Below are 13,925 nucleotides of genomic sequence, written 5' to 3'. Positions count from 1 at the left end.
CACTTAGGTGAATTGCACTATGCCCTTGTGGCCAGAAAATTACATTTTTTTTTTCTAAAAGAAAGGCATTATTTTATTTGTATTGGACTTCTAAAGCTTGATTTATAGTAATTATAAACATCACTACTTTTGGAAGGTTATAGAAAAACTCTTAGAAAAAATAATTTCAAACATTAGTCACACTGTTGAAATACTCATCTGATATTAATAATTTGTTCTTCAGTAAGAAATAGAATTCTTCACAGCAAATGCCCCAGAGTTGCCTCACTCAATTACTACAGCCATTAAAAACCAAACTGTTCACTAAATAGGCAAACTTGTTTTGTAGTCTTACTCAACACCTGTAGTTTGTTTTTGTTTTTGTTTCTGTTTTGACAGAGTCTTGCTCCGTCTCCCAGACTGAAGTGCAGTGGAGCAATCTCGGCTCACTGCAACCTCCACCTCCCAGGTTCCAGCACTTCTCCCACCTCAGCCTCCCCAGTAGCTAGGATTACAGGTGCCCGCCACCACACCCGGGTAATTTTTTGTATTTTCAGTAGAGATGGGGTTTCACCACGTTGGCCAGGCTGGTCTCGAACTCCTAAGCTCAAGTGATCCGCCTGCCTCAGCCTCCCAAAGTGCTGGGATTACAGGCGTGAGCCACTGTGCCCGGCCTGAACACCTGTACTTCTATCCTCTGTTGTTCCACTAGGAATCATGTTTATCTGGGTAAGTAACAGAAGGTTGCATCTGACAGATACTAACACTAACCTTACATACTGTATGAAAAAACCTAGCACCATTATAGGTGTATGTCTGATGCACATGAAAGCAGACCAGGTTCACACCTTTTGGGGACAGGAGAGTTTACTTTGCCTTGACCGGTTCTCGTTCTAACCAGCAAACCCAAAATTTGTGTTTATAATAATACTCTTTTTAAAAATCCTGTAACATTGATGGTAAAGGAGGCCCATTAATTCCATCATATGTAGTGCACCTGCAGATTACTGTACAACAGATATACTACAGCTAAAAAGGAAAGCCCTATCTAGTAATATAGTAAGCAATGGTTCAAAAAACATGCAATAACTGGGATCTTTATAATGTTCTTTTTTATTATACTTTAAGTGCTGGGACACATGTATAGAACGTCCAGGTTTATTACATAGGTATACATGTGCCATGGTGGTTTGCTGCACCCATCAACCCATCATCTACATTAGGTATTTCTGCTAATGCTATCCCTCCCCTCGCTCCCCACCCCCCAACAGGCTCCGGTGTGTGATGTTCCCCCACACCCCGCTCCCCGCCATGTCCATGTGTTCTCATTGTTCAACTCCCACTTATGAGTGAGAATATGCGGTGTTTGGTTTTCTGTTCCTGTGTTAGTTTGCTGAGAATGATGGTTTCCAGCTTCATCCATGTCCCTGGAAAGGACATGAACTCATCCTTTTTTTATGGCTGCTATAATGTTCTTAAAGTCCTGTTATAGTGGAGGAGTGAAATAAACAGGGGTCATGGGCATCAAAACCAAAGTTGTGATTACTGCTCAATTCAGGCCTGCAGGGATCTGTTGTAGCCCCCGAAGTTCACAGAGAAGAGGCAGTCCCTTTGCCCAGCGTCCCTGAGCAAAAATGTGTCTTCGCGTTTCCCTTCTAGAAGGGCTTCTGTTTCATAACGATCCATCACTCTCCAATAACAAGGATTCCCTGTAGTCTGAAGCAATGTATGTAATCAGTCTGTGTGTGGACTTCCCAAGCTCCCTGTCTGCTAACATGGGCATGTACCTCATGCTGCTTCTGCCCTCCATGGCTGCAAACACAGGGTGGCTGTATCCTCTTTCAGGTCACAATTAGCATGTGGAACTGCAGAACTGTCCCCACTTATTTCAGTCGTTCTAGGAGCTAACTTTCGTCCCAGTTTATATAATGGATTAACCTGTGCAGTCGCTTCAAATGCATGTATTTGTGCATCGGGAGGGGGATCAACCCCTTCTTCAATACTAAGTGGTCTTCTCTCTCTAAACTATCTTCATCTTCTATAGAAACTAAATATGGGGCTGGGTGAGGTGGCTCACACCTGTAATCCCAGTACTTTGGAAGGCCGAGGTGTGCTGATCACCTGAGGTCAGGAGTTCAAGACCAACCTGGCCAACACGGCGAAAACCCGTCTCTACTAAAAAATACAAAAATTAGCTGGGCGTAGTGGCGGGCATCTGTAATCCCAGCTACTCAGGAGGCTGAGGCAGGAGAATCGCTTGAACCCGGGAGGCGGAGGTTGCAGTGAGCCAAGGTTGTAGTGAGCCAAGATTACACCACTGCACTCTAGCCTGGGCAATGGATCCGTCTCAAAAAAAGAAGAAAAAAAAAAACCCAAAGACGGATCAAATGCATCAAAAAATGTTGAATGTGGGCTCACAGGAGCTGTATGCTGTTTAATCAAATGCCATTTGGGGGCTAAATCTGAGCCAGCAGGAAAAGGGCATTTCTCCAGCATTAATTCAGAAAGAGATTTTTCTTTAATTGGAAAAGAGAGGCTTTGACTGCTTGTTATAAGTTCTCATGGGAAAACACAAGCCCACAGTATCCTGCAGCCTGTCTCAGAGAGCAACTTCCCTACGGTTCTTCTGGTTCTTCTGGAAACACTGTCCGTGTCCTATACAGAGCTTAGCACCTCTCTTTCCTTTGAAGTCCACTTTGAGTTCTACCAAGCTTTTTATCAGTATCCAATGAATCCTGGGTCATTGTAACAGAAATGTTTCTCTTACCACCCCATGGAGCATGTCAAAAGTAGGAATCTCTTCGTGCAAGTCTTGTTCCTGGGGTAACACAAAAATCATTATCCTTTTTGATACTTATTTCAACAATTTGAGGGATTTCAGTGGCACAATGTTGGTTTCTCCTTGAAGAATTCTTTGAAGGGCCTGGCGTGTCAGGTGTAAGGCAACATTTTCTCTTAAGGGACTACTTTGTTGCTGAGCAGCTGAGTCTCCTATATTGATGCTTTTTGTTTTTGACAAATATCTGTCAGAGTTGATATCCACATTTTCACTATGGCTTACTCCCTCACGACTGAAGACATTCTGTTACCTGTATTTGAAGTTATTCCACATTTCTCCCACTTTATCCACTGATTATAAAAATCATTCAGGGTGTGTGGGGCAGCCTCATTCAAGGCATCTGCAGCAAGGCAGGATGGGCAGAGGCCGCAGTCACTGACAGGTTAAGTCCACCTGCCTTCTGGTGCCACCTGTCCCCTCCGACTGCCCAGAAAGTGCAGCCTGGCTTCCTCCTGACAGAGCTCAGGGACCCCAGCTCCACTGCTTGCTCCCGCCAGGCCCCCATCCATTCCCCAGCCACCTCCCCTTCTTCACCCATTTTCCCTCCCCCTACAACCCCCCACTCCCAAGTCCACAAGTTTTGTTTTTCTGTTTTTGTTGTTGTTTGAGACAAGGTGTTGCTCTGTTGCCTAGGCTGAAGTGCACTCAGCCTCAACCTCCTGGGCTCAAACGATCCTCCTACATCAGCCACTTGAGTAGCAGGGACCACAGGCACATGCTGCCACACCCAGCTAATCTTTTTATTTTTTGTAGAGATGAGGTCTCTCACTATGTTGCCCAGGCTGAAGTCCACCATTTTTAATGAAATGCTGGAACACTTATTGTGGTGTAATTTGCTCATCAAACATTTCCTGAGCACTTACTATATGTCAGGCACTGCAAATATAGAGATGAAACAAAAATGTCCCTACACTCAAAAAAGTTTACAGGCCAGGCGCAGTGGCTCAGGCCAGTAATCCCAGCACTTTGGGAGGCCAAAGCAGGAGAATCACTTGAGACTGACCAGGAGTTCAAGACCAGCCTGGGCAGCACAGTGAGACCTCGTCTCTCCAAAAAAAAAAAAAGAAAAAAAAATGTTAATAGCTGCAGTGAGGTTGAGGCTGCAATAAGGCATGGTTGCGCCACTGCACTCCAGCCTGGATGACAGCAAGACCCTGTCTCAAAAAAAAACAAAAGTTGACAGATGAGAAAGAAAGAGAAGTAAACACAGGATTACAAAATAATGTAAAACATAAAAGAAGCCTAAATAAAAGGAGAGACATATCATTAATGAAAACTTTAATAAATAGAGGGATATATTATGTTGGGAAAATTTAATAATGTAAAGATATCCACTCTCCCCAAATTAAGCTGAAATTTCAACATAATCTCAACTAAAATCTCAACAAGATTTTTTTGGAGAATATTTTGGCTGATTCTAAAAATCCTTGTAGAAGGAAAAGTGAACTAGTTAGGCAAGAAATGTCTGAAAACAAGAGGGAAGACTTTATCAGGTATCAAAATTATGATAAAGCTATAGCAGTAATATAAAAAGTGTAATTTTGGCGTAAGAACAAACATTAGTGAAACAAAATAGATGGTCCAGAAACAGATTTGTGTGTATAAGGGAATTGGGTATATAATAAAGGTGGCATTTCAAGTCGTTGGAGAAAGTAAACAGTATTGTGATGATTACCTATTAGGTTGGTGCAAAATAAATTTGCCATTTTTAATGGCAAAAACTGTAATAACTTTGCACCAACCCAATATTTGAAAAAAAATTAAGTTACAGCAATATCTCATACCATTCACAAAAGTAACTTCTAAACAGTTTAAAGAATTAAAACCAGCCAGTCGTAGTGGTTCATACTTGTAATCCTAGGACTTCGGGAGGCTGAGGTGAGAGGATCACTAGAGCCCAGGAGTTCAAGACCAGTCTGGACAACATGGCAAAACCCCATCTCTTCAAAAAATACAAAAAAATTAGCCGGGCGTGGTGGCCTGCGCCTGTAGTCCCAGCTACTTACGAGGCTGAGGTGGGCGGATCACCTGGGCCCAGGAGGTCGAGGCTGTGGTGAGCCATGATCATGCCACTGCACTCTAGCCTGGACAACAAAGTGAGATTCTGTCTCAATAAATAAATAAATAAATAAATAATAGTAAATAGGCCAGGCGTGGCGGCTCACACCTATAATTGCAACACTTTGGGAGGCCAAGGCGAGTGGATCACCTGAGGTCAGGAGTTCGAAACCAGCCTGGCCAACATGGTGAAACCCTGTCTCTACTAAAAATACAAAAATTAGCTGGACGTGGTGGCGGCACCTGTAATCCCAGCTGCTCGGGAAGCCGAAGCAGGAGAATCACTTGAACCTGGGAGTGGGAGGTTGCAGTGAGCCAAGATCACGCCACTACACTCCAGCCTGGGTGACAGAGCGACACTGCGTCTCAAAAAACAAAATAAATAAATAAATAATAGTAATAATAAATAGGCCAGGCACGGTGGCTCATGCCTGTAATTGCAGCATTTTGGGAGGCCGAGGCAGGCGGATCACCTGTGGTCAGGAGTTCGAGACCAGCCTGGCCAACATGGTGAAACTCCATCTCTACTGAAAATACAAAAATTAGCTGGGCATGGTACCACAGGCCTGTAATCCCAGCTACTCGGGAAGCTGAGGCGGGAGAATCACTTGAACTGGGAGGCAGAGGTTGCGGTGAGCCGAGATCACGCCACTGCACTCCAGCCTGGGCGACAGAGTGAGACTCCATCTCAAAAATAATAATAATAATAAATAAAAATAAATAAAAGAAGCCAGTCTCAAAAGCTTATATACTGTATGATTACATGACAGGTTTGAAAAGGCAAAACTATAGTGACAGAAAACAGGCAGTGATTACTGGGAAGTAGAGGGGAGGAGTAGGCTATAAAGGAGAACTGGGAATTTTTTGAGGTGATGAAACTATTCTATATCTTCACTGTATTGGTTGTTACATGACTTTTTTTTTTTTTTTTGAGACGGAGTTTCACTCTTGCTGCCCAGGCTGGAGTGAAATGGCACGATCTCGGCTCACCACAACCTCCGCCTCCCGGGTTCAAGCGATTCTCCTGCCTCAGCCTCCCGAGTAGCTGGGATTACAGGCATGCACTACCACGCCCGGCTAATTTTGTATTTTCAGTAGAGACGGGGTTTCTCCATGTTGGTCAGGCTGCTCTCCAACTCCCGACCTTAGGTGATCCACCTGCCTCGGCCTCCCAAAGTGCTGGGATTACAGGCATGAGCCACCATGCCCGGCCAGTTGTTTCTTTATGCATTTGTCAGCACCTGCAGAAACATATACTCAAGATGAATTTTACTATATGTAAGTTTACCTTAATTAAGAAATGAAAAAGTGTATAATCCCAGCACACATCCATGCATCTATGCGTGCATGAACATACACACACATTTAGAAATGTATGAGAACGAACACACAAGGACATTTTCAGAGGTGATGGACATGTTCATTATCTCGATTGTGGTAATAGTTTCATGGGTGTGTACATATGTCCAAATTCATCAAATTATATACTTTGAGGATGTGCAGTTTAGTGTACATCAATTATACCTCAATAAAGCTGTAAGAAAAAGGGGGGAAGAAACACATGAGAAGAAAATATAAATGAACATGCTTAAAACCTTGGAGCAAGAACACTTAAGACTAAAAAAGCAAAAGCTGGGCCAGGTGCAGTGGTTCACGCCTATAATCCCGGCACTTTGGGGGCCAAGGCGGGCAGATCACTTGAAGTCAGGAGTTAGAGACCACCCTGGGCAATATAGTGAGACCCCATCTCTACAAAAATAAATTTTTTTTTAATTAGCCAGGTATAGTGGCATGTGCCTATGGTCCCAGCTACTGGGGAAGCTGAGGTGGGAGGATTGCTTGAGCCCAGGAGTTCAAGGTTACAGTGAGCTATGATTGCACCACTATACTACAACCTGGGCAACAGAATGAGACTTGTCTCTATGAAAAAACAACAAAAAAGTAAAAGCCATAAAGAAAAGGAATAATGTATCTGACTACATCAAAATTTAAAGTTAATAAACATGAAAAAATACTTAAATTCACTAATAATCAGAAAACTGTGAATAAAGAGGAGATATTTTTTGCCTGACAGACTAACAAAAGTTTAAGAGATTGATATCAAGTGTTGGCAGGAGTGTAGGGAAATAGGTACTCTCATATACCATCTTAGTTTTCATTTTTTTGAATATCATTTCTGGCACAAAAAAAGGACTCATATACCATTGTTAGAAGCATTTGGCCTTTTTGAAGAGCAATTTTGCAGTAATAAAATGTAAAATGTACATACCCTTTGATCCAGTAACCCAGTAATTCTACTCTTCAGTACCTACCTTAGAGAACCATTGTCCATAAAAAAGAGTTAATGGCAAACAACCACCCCAAACTGGAATCCACTTCAATCAGTGCTTCTCAAACTATCTGTGGTAACCAGGTGCAGTGGTTCACTCCTGTAATCCCAGCACTTTGGGAGGCCAAGGTGGGAGGACTGCTTGGGGCCAGGAATTCGAGACCAGCCTGGGCAACACAGCAACATCCCATCTTCAGTAAAAAACTAAAATGAAAACCATGTGTGGCAAAAGATCAGGGATTTGGGTTTTTTTGTTTGTTTGTTTTTTGTTTGAGACAGGATCTTGCTCTTTTTCCCAGGCTGGAGTGCAGTGGTATGATGATAGCTCACTGCAGCCTTGACCTCCCAGGCTCAAATAATCCTCCTGCCTCAGCTTCCTGAGTAGCTAGGACTACAGGCACATGCCACCATGTCCAGATAATTTTTAAAATTTTTTGTAGAGATGAGACCTCACTTGGTTGCCCAGGCTGGTCTCAAGTGATCCTCCTGCCTGGGCCTCCCAAAATGCTGGGATTACAGGCATGAGCCACCACACCTGAGCCAGTTTGGGTTTTTGTTGTTGTTGTTGTTGTTGTTGTTGTTGTTTTGGTAAATTTGCAATCCATCACGGACTGATATCTTTGTAAAGAAAAAACAAATTACTAGAAAAGTGATCATTCACTTAGATGTCATGGCCACATGAAATTGCTATAAAAGGTTTTAAATGCCTATCCTCGGTTCCTATACTTATCTCCTTGTGTACAGGTGATAGTTCACGACTGGCACCAGCCTATGGAATACAGTTTGAGTAGCACTGATATAAATGTCCATCAGAAGGGAAGTGAGAACTACTATATGACCCAACAATTCCACTTCTGGATATATACCCAAAAGAATTGAAGGCAGAAATGTAAACAGATATCTGTATACCTATATTCATAGTAGCATTGTTCACAATAGACAAAAGGTGGAAACAACCCAAGTGTCCTTGACAGACGAATGGACACACAAAACGTGGTATGTATGTATGTATATACACACACTTTGGAATATTACTCAACCTACAACATGAATGAACCTTGAACACATTATGCTAAGTGAAACAAGCCAGTCATGGCCTGGCACAGTGGCTCCTGCCTGTAATCCCAGAATTTTGGGAGGTCAAGGCAGGCAGATCATTTGTGTTCAGCCTGGTCAACAGGTTGAAACTCCATCTCTACTAAAAATACAAAAATCAGCCAGGTGTGGTGGAGTGTGCCTATAGTCCCAGCTACTCTGGAGGCTGAGGTGGGAGAATTGCTCGAACCCAGGAGGCGGAGGCTGCAGTGAGTAGAAATCACACCACTGCACTCCAGCATGGGCAACAGAGTGAGACTCCGTCTCAAAAAAAAAGAAATAAGGCCGGGCGCGGTGGCTGAAGCCTGTAATCCCAGCACTTTGGGAGGCCGAGACGGGCGGATCACCAGGTCAGGAGATCGAGACCATCCTGGCTAGCACGGTGAAACCCCGTCTCTACTAAAAAATACAAAAAACTAGCCGGGCGAGGTGGCGGGCGCCTGTAGTCCCAGCTACTCGGGAGGCTGAGGCAGGAGAATGGCGTAAACCCGGGAGGCGGAGCTTGCAGTGAGCTGAGATCCGGCCACTGCACTCCTGCCTGGGCGACAGAGCGAGACTCCGTCTCAAAAAAAAAAAAAAAAAAGAAATAAGCCGGTCACGAAAATACAAATACCATATGGTTCCACTTATATAAGGTTACCTATAATAGTCAAATTCATAGAAACAGAAAATAGAAAGGTGGTTGCTAGGGCTGGGGGAGGGGACAATGGGGAGTTATTGTTTTGAGTTTCAGTTTGGAAGATGAAAAAAGTCTGGAGATGGATGGTGGTAATGGTTATATAACAATGTAAATGTACTTAATGCCACTGAAATGTTTCCTTAAAAATGGTTAAAATGGTAAATTTTGTTACATATACATTTACAATAATATATGTGTGATATACTCAACCAAAACATCCCAACAGATCAAATGTAAAGGCAGATATGAGACTCCAGATGTCTGGAGTATTATTATTATTAAGCCAGACATTAATGAGACTTGCTAAAAAAAAAAACAACAACAACAACAATTTTACTCTTCTCAATAATATTTCTTGCTTTGGAAAAGTTATTTGGCTTTTTTTTTTCTTTTTTGAGACAGAGTCTCGCTCTTGTCATCCAGGCTGGAGTGCAATGGTGCAACCTCTGAAACCTCCGCCTCCCGGGTTCAAGCGATTCTCCCACCTCAGCCTCCCGAGTAGCTGGGATTACAGGTGTGTGCCACCACACCCAGCTAATTTTTGTATTTTTAGTAGAGATAGGGTTTCACCATGTTGGCCAGGCTGTTCTCGAACTCCTGACCTCAGGTGATCCGCCTGTCTCAGCCTCCCAAAGTGCTGGGATTACAGGTGTAATCCCAGTTTTAATTTCTGGGATTAAAACCGCCACACCCGGCCAGTTTTAATTTCATTGAATAGAGAGAGCCATAAACCTACATAAACAAATTCTGTTAGGAATGTCAAGGGGTCCTGCAATCAAAAAGTTTGCGAACCACTGCACTAGAGAAACTGTCATGTTCAGGAATGTTCATAGGAGTACCACTTGCAAAAGCAAAATATTGAAGAACAGAAAACCAAACACCGCATGTTCTCACTCATAGGTGGGAACTGAACAATGAGATCACTTGGACTCAGGAAGGGGAACATCACACACCGGGGCCTATCATGGGGAGGGGGGAGGGGGGAGGGATTGCATTGGGAGTTATACCTGATGTAAATGACGAGTTGATGGGTGCAGCACACCAACATGGCACAAGTATACATATGTAACAAACCTGCACATTATGCACATGTACCCTACAACTTAAAGTATAATAATAATAAATAAATTTAAAAATAAAAAAAGAAAAAAAAGAAAAAATCTAGTAGTCTATCAATAAGGAAATTGTTAAATAAACTGTTTTATAGCCATACTATGGCATAATACATCACTTTTTTAAAAAAGAAGTAAATCTGCCCGGGTGCGGTGGTGGTTCACACCTGTAATCCCAGCACTTTGGGAGGCCAAGGCGGTTGGATCACTTGAGGTCAGGAATTTGAGACCAGCCTGGCAAACATGGTGAAACCCTATCTCTACTAAAAAATAAAATAATATAAAATAAAATAAAAGGTAAACCTATATGTACCAAAATAAAAATGTTTCCAAAACACTGAATGAAAAAACTTGTGGGGTATGTAGAGTAGGGTATAATTTTTGTTAAAATAAAAATACAACACAATGTAGTTTCTATGATAACTAGAAAAAAAGACCTGGAAGGCTGCCAGGATACACACCAAACTGTTAATAGCAGTTACTCTGGGGAAGAGGGAAAGAGGACAAGGATTGTGGGTAATGGCCAAAGTGTTAGCCCCATATATGTATAGTGTTTTTTTTTTTTTTTTTTTTACAAGGAGAATGTACTGGTGTAATTAATTAGAAAAATAAATAAAAGCAACAAGGTCAAACCCACTGACATTGAGGAAGGGGACTTTCTGAGTACAGGCTGTAAGGGCTAATCTACTTACTGCAGTGGTCTTAGAGCTGATGAGTCTAGGAAGGAGCCACAAGGGGTGAAATCAGGCAACAGAGGCGGCGGCTGGCTGAAATGGTGGAGGCCACCTAGACGGCGGAACTTTCTGGGTCACACACTTCCTGCTCCCTTCCTGAGACTTAATACAAAAAAGGCCTTCACAGCCGCAGAGTGCAGCCTCTCCCGCTTCCGCCGCGAATCGGGTCACAATGCTCGCAATGAAGAACTTCATCCTGAGGCCCGCAAAGTATTGTCCCATTCCCTGGTCCCTGATCCCCACTCCCCAGGCCCATGACTTCAATGGCCCCATCCCAGGAAGAGCTCCGGGCTGGCGTTTGTGGAACGAAACCGACAGCCTAAGGCAGGACCTTCCTAAGGGCTGGACAAGCGGACTACGGCTTCATTCACCGCGGCACAACCAGAGACATTCTGAGACGCCAGAAGTGTGACCGTGACCGGGGTAGAGGATACCTAGGTTGCAGGAAAGCGCAGTTACCAACTCGGGCCTCTGGAGCTCCGAGGAAACCGGCTGACAGCTCCAGGGGCGCGGGCAGGCCTCACTTTCGAAAGCAGCGCCACGGCGTTTCTATTGGTCTTCCATTCCAGCCAACCAGCAGGTTTCCCTGTGTTCTACCCCTCAACTAAGAGGCCAATCAGAAGAGGGTATGTGCTTCCCATTGCCTACGACCAATTAAGGCTTATTTCTGACTAACACGTGGACAGCCAACCCGAAGGCCTGGTAATCCGACCTCTTCTTATGGTCACCATCACGGTCTTGGTCCCCATCCTTGTTCCATCCCTGCATGGAATCAAAGGTATGGATCTGGGAGAAATAACTAGACGGGGGTCCAAGCTGGACGGATGGTGGCTCAAGAGACCAAGTTATATTTCCCCGAGTATCAAAGCAGGTTGGCCATGAGATCAGAAGAGCATGTAGTTGAGCTGTCAGTACTGCTCTGGGCTTGACCTAAAGTAATGACAATCTGAAAAAGGTACTGGTTGTGAGAGCGCCTCAGATAATGTTGCTTTGTCACTAGACTAATCGCTTCATCTTCCCCCAGAGTCAGATGGGAAGAAACTTACACTCAGGGCCTTTAATTAAGTGTGATGGTTTATTTATGGTGAAGAGTGGTCAGTATCCTCAATTAGCAACAATAGATACTGCCTCTAGAACGACCAAAAGTAAATGTGTGGGGAAACTAAAACCTGACAGTGGTATCATTACAATTAAACATACCAGAAAACGCAAATTAAAACCATGAAATACGATTTTCACCAAATAGTTTGGATAATTATCAATTGTTTAAACTTTTACCACTTTTGCAAGTAAACTTTTTGTGAACAGAATTTCCCCACTTTGGGTGGGGAAACATTCTCATTTGCTGTCACTGGAAGCCTAAACTGCATTCTTTAAGAAAACAATTTCGCTTTAGCTATCAAAATGTAAAATGAGGCCAGGCACAGTGGCTCATGCCTGTAATACCAACACTTTGGGAGGCTGAGGCAGGAGAATTGTTTGAAGCCAGGAGTTCGAGACCAACTTGGGCAACAAAGTGAGACCACCCCCTCCCCCATCTCTACACACACACACACACACACACACACACAGTAAAAGGCACACACTTTTTGACCCAGCAATTCCTTCTCTCAAAATCTATCCTACAGAAATATTTATACGCTGGAGCAAGGTTATATGTAGCATTATTTATAATAGTGAATGATTGGAGACAAATTTGCATCAATAGGTGAATCATTAAATTGTGATACAACCATACCATGAAATATTATGCAGTCATTTTTTAAATGAGGTAAATTTCCAGGTATTAATGCAAGAGGAAGTCCAGAATACAATGCAAAGTGAAAAAAAGTTGCAAAACGGTACATGTAATATCCCATTTTGTTTAAAAAAACCTATATACAAATGTGTGGGTATTCATATATGTATATATGTGTATATTAATATATAAACACACACAGAACAACATCTGGGAAGACACGCACCAAATTAAGTTATTCTTGGAGAATGGGAGTGGTGAGAGGGACTAAGGAAAAATCTTTCACTTTTTACTTTACACATTTATGTTTTGCTTGAATTTTATTGACTGACTTTAATAATTTTTGAATTTTTATCACCACAATGAAACATTTTAACAAAATAGGCACTTTTGTAATCAGATCAATAGAGTTATAATGTATGTGTTTTAAATAAAAATAGCTCCATGGGGGCTGGGTGCTGTGGCTCACACCTGTAATCAATCACAGCACTTTGGGAGGTCGAGGTGGGAAGATCACAAGGTCAGGAATTCGAGACCAGCCTGGCCAATATGGTGAAACTCCATCTGTACTAAAAATACAAAAATTAGCCGGGTGTGGTGGTGTGCCCCTGTAGTCCCAGCTACTCTGGAGGCTGAGGCAGGAGAATCGCTTGAACCTGGGAGGCAGAGGTTGCAGTGAGCCGAGATCATATCACTGCACTCTGGCCTGGGCGACAAAGCAAGACTCTGTCTCAAAATAATAAATAAATAAATAAATAAATAAATAACTCCATGGGGTGACTACTTCATTTTAAAATTTCAGCTAGAAGACCTAGGATACAATTAGGACAACCGTAAACCAAATCAACTCTGAGTTTCAATGGGGTTATACTCATGACTTGATATAACAGGATGTGGGCAAACAAAATCTAATCAGGATAATCGTTCATTTCTGGAAGAGAAAACTAACTACACTACAACAAACTCCATCATATGCAGGAAAAATTGTGCTTTCACTTTTTTGGTGGCATCACCTCCAATGTTTACTCAACTCCTTGGCAAGGGTGGGAAATCATAAAAAGCTAGAGATTTAAGATACCTCAGAAATCATTTAGTCAAAATCCCTCATTTAGTCGAAATCCCTCATTGTATAGTTCAGAAAACAGGCCTAAAATGGTGAAGCAATTCAACTAAGGTCCTACAGCTAGCTATAGAGCCAATTTTAGAAGTCAGGTTTCTATTCCAGGCCTGGTACTCTGTTTCTTTTCAGATCTTCCTGAGTCTTCAGTATGATGAAAGTATGAAGTATTTTTAAATTTTATGATTAGACATCCCTATATTTAAATGTTACAACCAAAATGCATAACAAAATTAAAATGTATA

General features: G+C 42.6%; 1 pseudogene; it reads right to left on the bottom strand.

Moving 5' to 3' along the window:
* Positions 1 to 846: 846 nt before the first annotated feature.
* LOC112615195 lies at positions 847 to 11,047 on the bottom strand (annotated as a pseudogene).
* Positions 11,048 to 13,925: the final 2,878 nt, after the last annotated feature.

The sequence above is a fragment of the Theropithecus gelada genome, chromosome X (genome assembly GCF_003255815.1).
Source record: "Theropithecus gelada isolate Dixy chromosome X, Tgel_1.0, whole genome shotgun sequence".
Lineage (NCBI taxonomy): Eukaryota > Metazoa > Chordata > Mammalia > Primates > Cercopithecidae > Theropithecus > Theropithecus gelada.
Note: the sequence above shows the minus strand (reverse complement) of the source record. Positions and strands in the feature narration are given on the sequence as shown.